This window comes from Artemia sp. Qi Xiang Cuo, chromosome 19, assembly GCF_049724085.1.
Source record: "Artemia sp. Qi Xiang Cuo chromosome 19, ASM4972408v1, whole genome shotgun sequence".
NCBI lineage: Eukaryota > Metazoa > Arthropoda > Branchiopoda > Anostraca > Artemiidae > Artemia > Artemia sp. Qi Xiang Cuo.
In genome coordinates this window covers 48,896,974-48,909,684 of record NC_142812.1, presented here as the reverse complement: position 1 = coordinate 48,909,684, position 12,711 = coordinate 48,896,974, and the positions used below count along the sequence as shown (strand labels likewise).

General features: G+C 35.9%; 1 protein-coding gene, 1 non-coding gene and 1 pseudogene across 2 annotated transcripts in view; all 3 read right to left on the bottom strand.

Moving 5' to 3' along the window:
• LOC148940938 (uncharacterized) overlaps positions 1-12,711 on the bottom strand; it is a 584,432-nt gene that overhangs the window by 75,066 nt on the left and 496,655 nt on the right. The window lies entirely within an intron of this gene.
• Positions 618-781, bottom strand: LOC148940945 (U1 spliceosomal RNA). The gene has a single exon (XR_016143427.1). It is a non-coding gene; the product is annotated as a U1 spliceosomal RNA (small nuclear RNA).
• LOC148940944 (U2 spliceosomal RNA) lies at positions 8,307-8,428 on the bottom strand (annotated as a pseudogene).

The window sequence follows — 12,711 nt, the reverse complement described above, 5'->3', positions numbered from 1 at the left end:
ATATTCAATGAGCAGCAATTCATTGGCAACTTTAATAACATGGTACAAAAACTACATCCATAGAAAATAACATAAATATTCAGTAATCAGGCTCAAAAATAATTGTAATGTACCTGAGTGGTCGATCAACTGCTGTAGCCAAATACCCCCCTATTTAAATATTCTAAGAAGCTTGGCCGTAGTGAAATAATTTTTAGTTTGATATGTTGCCAACGCTATTGACTTGATGAAATGTGTGGGGATCAAGGGCATTTAACATTTTTAAGACTAGCCTTTGTGACAAAATCTAAATTTCAGCAATTTGATTCGATTCTAAGTTAAATTTAAAAATCAGTATTTAATAATTACAGAGTATTTTCAAAAACAAAATGCTTCAGGAGTCTATACAGTATAGGCTCAACTCTCTCATATATGCTTGGGATTTTAGGCCCAATTATTCCGTATATTTCAAACATGTAAGTTTAACAAGAAATAATATTTTTTTCAAAAGGGCTCAATGATCAATTTTAAATGTCCCATTATTGGCTTAACAACATCAAATTTAATACTTTTTTCTTTCAACTAATAAATATGCGACATATTACAGGGTCCCAAACGTAAAAGCTTTACAGTGTGAACCGGGGTACAAACGGACCGAATCCCCAAGTACCAAAATTTACGCTGTTGAGTTACCCCCATTTGGAGTAATCACAGGGGTCAGCCATTCTGAATTGCATTGGTAAGGCCTCACTCTATAAGCGACTCCTTCATGATCAAGGTAGCTTTCCAGCCAGGTAAGTATATTTAGTTTACATCTAACATTTAACTAATATCTTTCGACATAAATCCGGTTGCTTTGAATGCCACTCTAAAGCTCCAATTTATTAAACAGATGCAGGTTTACAAAACTCTTTCACATCAACGAATCAAGTCTTTAAACTATTTTTTAAAATAGCAACACCTCATTTCAATTTCATATGAAAACGTATTAATCCTTTGAATGCAAGTTTACCTTTTTGAGAAAAGAAAATCAGGGGTTTATCACTCTGTTATCAATATTACTGAGAATTCGAAACTTTGATTTCTGACAACCCAAAGGCCGTTCTATCGATTATACCAATTATTTTCTCATTAATAACCAAAAGGGTCTTTAGTCGTTACTACTACTACTTACCACTCACCACAAAACCAAGCCGTCTGAGGACAAAAACAATCATTTCAGAAATTATATTCGAATCTTAGTTCACTTTAAATTTCAGCATTTAATAATTACGTACTATTTTAAAAACGATGCATGGCGGCTTTCAATCCTACTTGGGGACTTTAATTTAATTATGGCGAGTGGTCATTGGCTTTTTTTACCATTAAATTTTGTAAATTACATGCAATTTTTCTTTCTTTTTTCAGATGAAAAAAAATGATTTTCAATATATTCAAGGGCTAGGAAACTACACGTGTGCTTTCTACAAAAAAATTGAGAAGCGCATTACATACATAATTCGATAGGGTATATGGGCTTTGATTTCCCCTCGAAAGGGATGTGCCAATCCTAGTGCTGCCAACTTTTTGGTCAATGAAAATGTCCCTTGAGCATCCAAAAATGTGTCCTTTTCGGCCAAATTTTGTCCATATTTTGTCTATAATACATCCATCTGGAAATCTTCGAAACTAGTTTTTTTACGACTTGTAAACCTCTTTTAAAGTTGTCAGTTAACATCGAATACAATGCAAAAGATTAATTTAGTTCAACCATAAAAAATGAACTAGTGTGAAAGCACAAAAATCATAAAAACATGTAAACAGTAAAAAACTAATTGTCGGAGGATATATTGTCATAGGATGATCTTCCTATGAGAGTTCCGCTTGACAGGTATGGTCGGCATGAGGGTCAGTATTTTCACTTCTTTTGGTAGCTTTTTGCCAATAGGAGTATTTCTTGCGCATGTCATAAGGTACAATCCAGGATTCAAGCGACGTTGCGGAGCGCTAGGTAACCTGGGTCGCCCTTCAGTCAGGAGGATGACATCCCGAAAGGCATAATTACTGGACCTTTGAACAATATTGAACAAAATAGATGTCTACAAATTCTGATTGGATGCTGGTTTTCAGAACTGATAGGCGCAGGGGGTGCCCTCAACTCTCTGTTGACTATTATAAAGGGCATCAAACTTCAATCAAATGAGCTCCATCTGAAGTTTATACTACTACCCATTCCATAAAACCTTACATGCCTCTGGGGTATAACTTACAACCCGTGTCCCAGGGCTCTTATGGGTTGTGTAACCGCTGAGGGCATTGTTATATGTTCTTTTGACCATTTTTAACACCATGTCTGTTGGGTGCATCTAGTGACAATAAGCCGGGCGTGGAGGGGGGTTGCGCCACCCCCCTCCACCAAGGATGGAGGGGGGGGGACTTACTCCAAGGGTGGCCCGGCCCTTGTGTTTGAAGAATCCTTCTTTAGAAATTACGGGGAGTAGCCCCCGTCATATACGGACTAATTTCTGTACGTTTTACTTTTTAATGTTACTCATTATTTTCGGTAGAAAAAACTAGTTTTTGTATTTATTTCTGATCGTTTTTCAGATAATCCCAGGAAATCCACCCCCTCTATTGAAAATTTCTCCACAAAAAATTCCTTTGTATAACGTTTCTCCCATGTAAAATTCTTCTGCCGGGAAATTACACCCGGACAATTCCATCCCTACTGCGAATCCTTCCCAAAAAATATTTTGCTTACGATTCTGCCTGAAAAATAGTCCTTACCATACTTTTATTTGAAGAAAGACTTGTATTCATTTAGTTTCTGATCCTTTTTAAGGTCATTGGGGATCATTCCTGTTTGTAAAATCCCCCCCTGGAAAGTTTATCCCGCAGGAATGTGCCATGGAGAGTTACTTCTGGTGATAATTTCCCCATGGAAAATTCCCCCTACCCCCCCCCCAAAAAAAAATATCCCAAGAGAATACCAACGCCGCTGAAAACTTCCCCCGAAGAATTTCCTTAGAGTTTCTATACATTTAAAATGGGATCAACAACGAGAAAAAATACAAATAACAAACATTCTGTTTACAAATTCCCCCCACGTAAAATTTCTCCTGAAAAGTTCTACTCCAGAAACTTCCTTCCCAATGAAAGATTCTTCCCATAGAATAACCTTCCCCGAAATATCTCCTTCCTCCCTTGGAAAACATCGGTATATTTGCCTATAAAAAAAATTCTATATGCAAACAATGGACAATCACCATCGATGGCAACCCGGGTCATGATGACCTACACATTTAATTAAATGAAAATGTTGCTAGCTGAAACCCGAAAGCAGAATTACCATCTTTCATGACACGTCAGCTTTTCAAATATTATAATAAATAAAAATAGAATCTAAGATAATAGTACTTGGTTTTCGCAAAATATTTATGATTATTTAGAACAAAAATAGTTTCAAACTTTACATCGTATTTCACAAATAACGATGAATTATAAATAGTTTAATTGTACATTTTGCAATAACATAATTTTATGCAAATTTTTTTCGGTTATATCATATTACTAATTTTAGCACATAAAAAGACTTGTAATAAGTAAAACGCATATAATTGAAATATAGAAGCAGAAACAAGGAGTAATTTGGAATTACCATAAAATTCTAATTCCTTTATATGTATATTAAATAAAAAAAAACAAGATTTATTCAATTGAAAGTAAGGAGCAAGATTAAAACTTAAAACAAGCAAAACTTGTTACGAATACGACGGGGGTTATTCCCTCCTAAATACCTCGCTCTTTACGCTAAAGTTTGACGTTCTAGTTCAAGTTTAAGAATGTCACGTGAAACACAAGGGTTATTTAATAACTTTTGTAAAGTTCAAAATAATAATCTATGGTGCTGTTCTGTTAGTTGTTAACCACGAGATACAAATGATAAGATAAAATAGTCAAAAAGGTTCTTTAATCGGATTATTTGATTACAACCGGTAGTGTCTAGCTTTGTTTACAATACTTAAACTTTAATTTTTTGGTTTAGGGGGGGGGGACGCGACCTAGGTTAGATTACGCATTTAATATCTTCTATGTTTTACCCCCCCCCATCCCACTCCCACCCCCCTAATATAAAAATTTGTTTCTAAACTATTATATTTTCATCATATTTTGTTTTATTTTATTAGCATTAACCAAACTTCACTTCTAAAGTGGCTTACAGCTCATAGAACAGTACCTAATCTTTTTTTTAAGGGTCACAAAACTTTAGCGTAAAGAGTGAGGTATCGAGGAGGGCAATCCTCTCATATTCGTAATAATTTATTTTCTTTTTAAGTTTTAATGTTGCTCCTTACTTTGAGTTGAAAAAAAGACTTTTTTGGTTATCCTGTATGAAACACACTCTTTTGTATACTGCAATGGATACCAGTGACGAAAAAACTGGTTTTAACGTGTTAATTTAAGACCCCGCTATAGGATAAGACAATGTATCGCGTGGTTTTCTTTGTTTATATGATATTTCAACTGTTTTTTGGGGGTTTGGAGGGGGGAAGAAGGGACCTTTGTTAGGTTAGGCTACGTAATAACATATACTAGACTTTACCCCCTACCCTCTTAATGTGTAAATATATAGACCAAATTTGTTTCTAAACTATTATACATTCATTCTATTTTATATTATTTCATTAGCATTAACCAAAATAGCAGTATATAAAAGAGTGCGTTTAATACAGGAGTACCACTTTTTTTATTTAATATCTTATTATTTTTAAATAACGCCTGGAAATCCAGACCCTTCTCCATAGAAAATCCTTTGTCCCACAAAAAATTCCTCCGTGGAAATATCCTCTCATGCAGAGCCATATAAAAAAAATCAGGGGGGGGGGGTCAAAATCTATTTTTTGGGGGGGGGGTCAAAAGAAAATTCAAAAAACGCATAAAAATTTGTTTATTTTCATTTGTGTTAGGTTCTTACGAGTCGGATAAACATTTCAGGGAGCACAAACCCCTTAACCCCCTGGATATGATCTTGCGCTCATGTAACCCCTCTGTAACAAAATCCCCCCCCCTGAAAAGTGTCTGTGTGCTTCCCAATATCACTTACTAGGCCTAAATGTAAACAATGGGCAAAGTTGATAGCTTGTACCCCTTCCCCCGGGGCTGTGGGGGGTAAAGCCATCCACAAATACATAGTTCTTAGATCTTTAGATTCTTTGCTATTGATCATGAGTCCTCGTGATCGAATCTGTAATCCAGTCAAAATTGATGATCTTCTTTCGGCTGAATTTTCAAATACCAACGATCCTTTACTAACAGAATTAGATTTCACTTCGTCTGCGTTCCAGGCAGTGGTGTTCGGTTTTCAAGATTTTTTTTTTCTATCTTACTGGTATGCTGTGTCCATGGTTGCCAACTTTTTGTTTAATGAACACGTCCCTTGAGCATCCAAAAATGAGTCCTTTTCAGCCAAACTATGTCCATATATTTGTCTATAATATGTCCATCTGGAAATCGCAGAAACTAGTTTTTTTTACGACTTGTAAACCTCTTTCAAAACTGTTAGTTAGCAATCGAATACAACGAAAAAGGTTCATTTAGCTCAGCCATAAGAAATGAACTAGAATGAAGGCACAAAAATCATAAAACTTGTAAACGGTAAAAAACAATCTGTTAGAGCTTAACCCTCAGGTTCCAATCAGAGTTCATCTTTACCCGTACGGTCGGCATGAGGATCAGCTTTTTCACTTTTTTTCATGGCGTTTTGCCAATAAGAGTATTTCTTGCGCATGTCAAAATGTACAATCCCGGAGTCAAGCGACGTTGCGGAGCTCTAGGTAAGCTGGGTCGTCCTTCAATCAGGGGGGTGACATCCCCAAAGGCATTATTAATGGACCTTTGAACAATGCTGAACAAAATAGATGTCGACAAATTCTGAGTGGAGGCTGGTTTCCGGAATTGACAGGTTCGGGGGGGGGGTTGCCCTCAAAGAAATGGGGAATCGGACACAATAAAATAAACTTCAATATACTTAAAACCGTCTGAAGTATTTGCTACTACACAGTCCGTAAAACATAAAACGACCCAGGGGCCAGATTACAACCCTTGGCCTAGGGTTTTTATGGGCTGTGTAAACGCTGAGGACATTGCTATATGCTCTTTAGACTATTTTTAACAAAATTTCTATCTCAAAATTTCTGTTGGATGCATCTAGGGAAAATAATACGTGTGTGGAGAGGGGTGGCTCCGCCCCTCTCCAACAAGGGTAGAGGGGGGCTTACTCCAAGGTTGGCACGGCCCTTGTGTTTCAAGAATCTTTCTTAAAAAAATTAGACAAAAGGTTGAACATTAGCATAGAGAGGGGGGTATTGAGGAGGGAGTAGCCCCCGTCATATACGGAATAATTTTTGTATGTTTTAAGTTTTAATGTCACTCCTTACTTTCGGTAGAAAAAACATAGTTTTTTTTATTTATTTCTGATCGTTTTACAGATAATCCCAGGAAATCCGACCCCCTCTGTGGAAAATTTCCCCACGAAAAATTCCTCTATATAAAGTTGTTCCTCCCATGTAAAATTTTTCCGCCGGGAAATTACCCCCGGACAATTCCATCCCTGCTACGAATCCTTCCCAGAAAATGTTTTGCTTACGATTCTGCCTGAAAAATACTCCTTACCATACTTTTATTTGAAGAAAGACTTATATTCATTTAGTTTCTGATCCTTTTTAAGGTCATTGGGGAATATACCTGTTTGGAAAATACCCCCCCCCCTGGAAAGTTTACCCCCCAGAAATGTTCCATGGAGAATTTCTCCTGGTGATAATTTGACCATGGAAATTTTCCCCGTTGAAAATACCCCCCCTCCATCCCAAAAAAAAGAAGATCCCAAGAGAATTCCAACTCCGCTCAAAACTTCCCCCTGAGAGTTCCCTCAGAGTGTCTCAACATGTACAATAGGATAAACAAAGAAAAAAAGACAAATAGCAAACATTCTGTATACAAATTCTGGTAAATTCTCCCCATGTAAAATTTCCCCTGAAAAGTTCACCCCCAGAAACTTCCCTCCCAATGAGAAATTCTCACCATAGAAAATCCATCCCCAGAAGATCTCCTTCCTCCCTTTGAAAATGTCGGTATACTTTCCTATAACGAATACTATATGTAAAAAATGGGCACATTTCATAACTCGCGGCCCTTCCTCTGGTGGTTCTGAGGGGTCATGTCACCTCCAAAGACGTATCTATTGTATCTTTCAACAATATTGAACAAAATGGCTATCTCAAAATTTTGATCAGACGGCTTTCAGGAAAAAAGGGCGTGGGACAAGGGCTAGTTGTCCTCCAATTTTTTGGTCACTTAAAAAAGGACACTAGATCTTCTAATTTTCGTTTGTACGAGTCCTCGTGCAAAATTCTATATTCTGTACTATTGGGTTAATATGATCACCTTGGAAAAAGCAACAACAACAAATAAACATGAATCCGTGATGTTTCTTGTGGCAAACACTATAAAGTTTCGTTTTTATAGATAGGAGCTTGGGGTTCTCTGATACGCTGAATCTGATGGTGTGATTTCCATTAAAACTCTTTTGAATTTTATGGGGTGTTTTTTTACCTTTTTCGAAAATTTGGCAAATTTTCTCAGGCCTTAAAAAACTCAGGACTTAAAAAATTTTCTCAGGACTTAAAAAATATTATATATATTTTAATCAGCACAATAAGCTAATATTTTGGTACATCTATTGATATCAAAATTGATTCCAGATCATCAAGAATCTAATTTTTTTTTTTCTTTTGCTAACTTTTCACTTTTAGTTTGTAATACTTGATAAATAGATATGTGTTTTTGCTTGACTATTGGAAGCCAGAAGCGATTATTAACTAAAAGGGGGCCTGATTCCCTATTATCATGACTGTAGCGTAAAAGTAAGGAGAAATAAAATCGTTTATAGATGAAAGAATACGAACTTGTAAAGAATTTCAAGAGTATTTACAAATAGTTTTCTGCGGGAAAGTGCAACAACTCCGAAAAATAATAACGTTTGTAAAAAAAATAACGTTTGTAAAAAAAATATCGTTTGTAAAAAAATAACGGTTGTAAAAAAATTAGTAGAAAATATAAATTTAGTGCTAGATAAATAGTTTTAATACTGATTTTGTGAAAAATAACATTTTGTTTTTACAAAAAATACGTATCCACCGGGGAAATATTCTATTTTACGCCATAAATTAGCTAAGTATGTCCCTTTTATGTCCCAAATTTCTAAAATATGTCCCATTTTCGCCCTATTTTGTCATTGTGTCCCGGCACACAGGAATATGTCCTTTGGACATAAAATATGTCCAGTTGGCAACCCTGGCCAATCCCGGAGGTATTGCAATCTGGACCATCGCGTGAAGGGAGCGGAGCAAGCCCCGACATCCCCCCGGTTTCAAAATACACTTTGATCTTAGCCAAAAGGCCGAGAAACAATAATCCATCATGGATTGTCAAAGAGTATAAAAGAATACTAGTAACAAAGTTTGCCGCAAATTTAATTCCGGTTGCAATACTCAAATAACATTCAATTAACTTATGTCTTTAGATTTTTATAAACAGTATAAAACATTTCCTATAAAATCAGAATTTATCTCAAAATTTTAATGGTAAACGGAAAATTTCTCAATCAGGACTTGGACAAAATTGTCATTCAAAATGCCAAAATCAGACAAAGATATACAAAAAAAACTGACCTGTTTATCAGGATCCATGAATTATGCAGGCATATTTTAGTTTTGACAAGATATTTTGCAGAAACTAAATTTCAGCTGGGGGGACAAATTGAAGTCTGAAAGGGGGTCAAGCGTGGGTCTGGAGGGAACAGTCCCCCCTTGCCCCATAGCAAAATGCGCCCCTGGAGTGCCTCCTTCTTGATGAAGGCAGCTCAAAAGCCAAATAAGTATGATTTAATAAATTCAAACGTTGTGAAACATTTTCACATTATCATATCAAGGTTCTATATTATTTTTTAGATACTAAAGTCATGCTTTCTTTCTGATAAAAACGCCCTAATGGCCTGAGAGCATATTTATTTTTTCGAAAATAAATCATAGTAAATTCATATCAGTTTTTTTCTTTCTTTTTTTTTCTAACAGGATTTGAAACCAACAGGAATACAATGACTAATTATCAGGAATTTTGAAAAATTTTGGAAAAACGTGAAATTTAAAAAAAAAACAGAACTAAAAAAAATGTCCCCAGAGAGGAGCAAATGACTAGATTCTACTTGATAGTTGCATGAAACAAAATTTTAATTACATGATTTTACATAAAGAACCAAAAGTGAAACAAAAGACCAATAAACAGAAATAATGCAAAAAAATTAAATTTAATTTATTATACAAAGAAAAAACAAAAACATTTTTTTTGTTTTAATGAATCTCAGTATGTCAGAATTTTATAATTAGCAGAAAACTCTAAAATACGAAAAACGCCCTTTTTCAATAAAATACAACGAAAGGGTATTTTTCGAATATTTTTTTTTCGAAAAGATATTTTATCTATCAGGGTAGAAGTGTAAAGATCTTGCAAGGTACTCCCCGCAAAAGAAAATTAAGTAATTTAAAAATAGTGTATTTTGATTTAGTTCAATTTCCTATTGGATATGTCCTGGCAATTTCAACGTAGTACCCTTAGCCGTTCCTGAGGTATCTCCCTTTGGACAAAAATGAATGCGAGAAGTGCAGTGTTACCAACACTTCAAAGCAAAACGTACCACAAATTGCATGAAAAACGTACTAAAAACAGAAAATGTACCATATCCCAAATTTTTAAAGATCCGCGTGTTACGCTTCGCGTAACACGCCGATCGTCGGTGACATAAAGTACTATCTATGAAAATTTTGCGTAAGACATTTTCATTCACTTTCTTTCTCCATTCTTTTCTTTTTCTTTCTCTTCTAATACAGTACATTACTCCTAACAGTACTTGAAGAAATTTTTCGGAGCAACATATATTACTACAGTAACATTTTACTACAGGCCAACAAAAGTTGTTGTTTTTTGGCCATTTACGACCATTTTTAAACTTGGCAAACTCTTTCAACCTCAAAACACCTATGCCTTCCCAAGGCCAGAACATAACTTGCACTTTACTAAAGAAATATAAATGTTTTTACTTTTATAACTTTAATAAAACAAATAATATTAACATTTTGATTACTAAATATCAGTATATGTATATTAAAAGTAGCATGCGTCGTCTGGATTCTGTACCCTGTATAGCAATTTCAACGTTATTCTATAGAAGCTCTACACTTTTTCAAAGAGATTCAGAGCTCCCTCAAATAATGGAATTTGAGGGTTGATAAAGTGAAATTATGTCACTATTCTAGTTTCTCTTAGCCAGTAGGGCCTATAACTTAATTTACGTAGATAATGAGCGATATTAATTAATGTTTTGAATAACAGGAGTGTGAATGATTCTAATTAGTGATCGGATTTTATGAAGATAGAGAAAAAAAAAGGATGATGAAATTATGTCACTATTCTAGTTTTTCTAACCAGTATTGCCTATAACTTAATTTACGTAGACAATGAACAATATTAATTAATGTTTTGAATAATAGAAGTGTGAATGATTCTAATTAGTGATTGGATTTTATCAGCGGAGAAAAAAAGGATTAAACTGATTAGCAGTTAAGGTAACCCCGAAGGGGTTGTTAACTCAGGTAATTTGTTATAAATTTGAAAAATCCTCGGTCTATGAAAATGACTAACGATGATAGAAAGACATTGTGACTTGAACTAGCTTTACCTTCCCGATGTGGTCCGTATAATACAAAAGTGATGTTTGATAAGTATTGTCAATTTAAAATAGGATCTAACATTCCCTTCGTTCCCCCCATTTCTGAGGGCAGGGGAGGGGAGGGCTAAATTTTGGAGGGAAAACCAAAAATACTCAGAATCGAAAATAAACGGGATCTGCCTCAAGGGGAAGGATCAAAGACCCTTCGTTCCCACTTTTCTGAGGGGAGGGGAGGGAGAGGGGGAGTCAATTTCAGAGGGAAAACAAAAAAATCTCAGATTCGAAAATAATCGGGATCTATCTAATGGGCAACGCTCATTGGTCCTTCGTCCCGCCATTTCTGAGGGGCAGGAAAGGGAGGGGTCAATTTTGGATGGAAAACCAAAAATAATCAGAATCGAAAATAAAAGGGATCTGCCTCAAGGGGAAGGCTCAAAGACCCTTCTTTTCCACATTTCTGAGGGCAGGGGAGGGAGAGAGGGAAGTTAATTTCAGAGGGAAAACCAAAAATACTCAGAATCGTAAATAAACAGGATCTGTCTCATGGGCAAAGCTCAGAGTTCCTTCGTTCCTCCATTTCTGAGGGGCAGGAGAGGGAGGGGGTCAATTTTGGAGGGAAAACCAAAAATACTGAGAATCGAAAATAAACGGGAATCTGCCTCAAAGGCAAGGCTCAGAGGCCGCTCGTTCCCCCATTTCTGAGGGACAGGAGAGGGGGGGGGTCAATTTTGGAGGGAAAACCAAAAATAATCAGAATCAAAAATAAATGAGATCTGCCTCAAGGGGAAGACTCAGAGGCCCTTCGTTCCCACATGTCTGAGGGCAGGGGAGGGAGAAGGGGAGTCAATTTCAGACGGAAAACCAAAAATACTTAGAATAGAAAATAAACAGGATCTGTCTCATGGGCAAAGCTTAGAGGTCCTTCGTTCCTCCATTTCTGAGTGGCAGGAGAGGGAGGGGGTCAATTTTGGAGGGAAAACCAAAAATACTCAGAATCGAAAATAAATGAGATCTGCCTCAAGGGGAAGACTCAGAGGCCCTTCGGTCCCACATTTCTCAGGGCGGGGGAGGGGGAGGTCAATTTTGGAGGGAAAACCAAAAATACTCAGAATCAAAAATAAAGCATGATCTGCCTCACTGGGAAGGCCCAGAGGTCCTTCGTTCACCCATTCCTGAGGGCAGGGAGGGGGAGGGGGGGTCAATTTTGGAGGGAAAATCAAAAATCCTCAGAATCGAAAATATGTGGGATCTGCCTAAAGGGGAAGGCTCAGTTGATTTTTTATCGTGTTACTTAGGTAATAAAGGAACATTTAGTATTTTTTTTCTAATGTAAGTGTTTTCTTAAGAAAATGGCCCATCTATAACAAATATAGCCATAGCTAGTTGAAACTGTGCATAAATTTTTGATTTTTTGTCGTGTTACTTAGGTAATAATGGAACATTTATTATTTTTTCTAATGCAAGTGTTTTCTTAAGAAAATGGCCCATCTGTAACAAATATAGCCTTAGCTAGTTAAAACTGCGCATAAATTCTTGATATTTTGTCGTGTTGCTTAGGTAATACTGGGACATTTAGTATTTTTTTTCTAATGTAAGTGTTTTCTTAAGAGAATGGCCCATCTTTAACAAATATAGCCTTAGCTAGTTAAAACTGTGCATAAATTCTTGATTTTTTGTCGTGTTACTTAGGTAATAATGGAACATTTATTATTTTTTCTAATGTAAGTGTTTTCTTAAGAAAATGGCCCATCTGTAACAAATACAGCCTTAGCTAGTTAAAACTGCGCATAAATTCTTGATTTTTTGTCGTGTTACTTAGGTAATAATGGAAAATTTAGTATTTTTTCTAATGTAAGTGTTTTCTTAAGAAAATGGCCCATCTTTAACAGATATAGCCTTAGCTAGTTAAAACTGCGCATAAATTCTTGATTTTTTGTCGTGTTACTTAGGTAATAATGGAACATATAGTA